This window comes from Trachymyrmex cornetzi, unplaced genomic scaffold (genome assembly GCF_001594075.2).
Source record: "Trachymyrmex cornetzi isolate Tcor2-1 unplaced genomic scaffold, Tcor1.1 scaffold949, whole genome shotgun sequence".
NCBI classification, from domain to species: Eukaryota; Metazoa; Arthropoda; class Insecta; order Hymenoptera; family Formicidae; genus Trachymyrmex; species Trachymyrmex cornetzi.
Genome location: NW_017300299.1, coordinates 266,826 through 267,541, shown reverse-complemented (window position 1 = coordinate 267,541; position 716 = coordinate 266,826).

Below are 716 nucleotides of genomic sequence, written 5' to 3'. Positions count from 1 at the left end.
TAAAACATTGTCGACGGTTATCATCGAAGAGTGTTCTCTTAAAATTTAATCAAAATTGCCAAATTATCGTACTTTTACGTACGATCTCACTCTTTGGATCGTACATCGTACAAAGATCTATATTATCGTATTTGTACGATTAAGATCGTACGGTTGGCAACGCTGCCCTCAACTGACGCAATTGTAGCAGTGGAGGTTGGTGGCACTGCGAGAGCGGGCGTGAGTGTAGCAGGAGTGTAGCCGGAGAGGAAAAGTGGAAGAGAGAGTAGCTTGGGGCTGAGTAGTAGGATGTACGGTGTGTGTTAACAAGAGGCTGAATAAAGAGAAGTTTTTCAACAAAAAGAGATTTTGTTACGAGTTCGCAGTCTTAAATCAGAGCTCCCGCGCTCGAGCTAGCGAGAGCTCTAGAGCGTGTATAGGGAATTTACGATCGGCGCCTGAAAGGCGCTGCGAGCGCGGCGTGGTGGCGTTTCGGTTACCGGTACGCCATATTGCCCCCCTCTTTTCGACCTTCTTCTTCCGGCAGGTTCGAGACAAAGGAGTTCTGTTCATTGTATATGGACAAGATAGTTCATTGTATATGGACGAGGCATATTTCAGCCATTTGAGAGAGTAGCCGAGGCATATTCCAGCCATCGAAGAGAGTATCGTCGGCATATTCCAGCCGTCGAAGAGACTATCGTTGGCATATTCCAGCCATCGAAGAGAGTATCGTC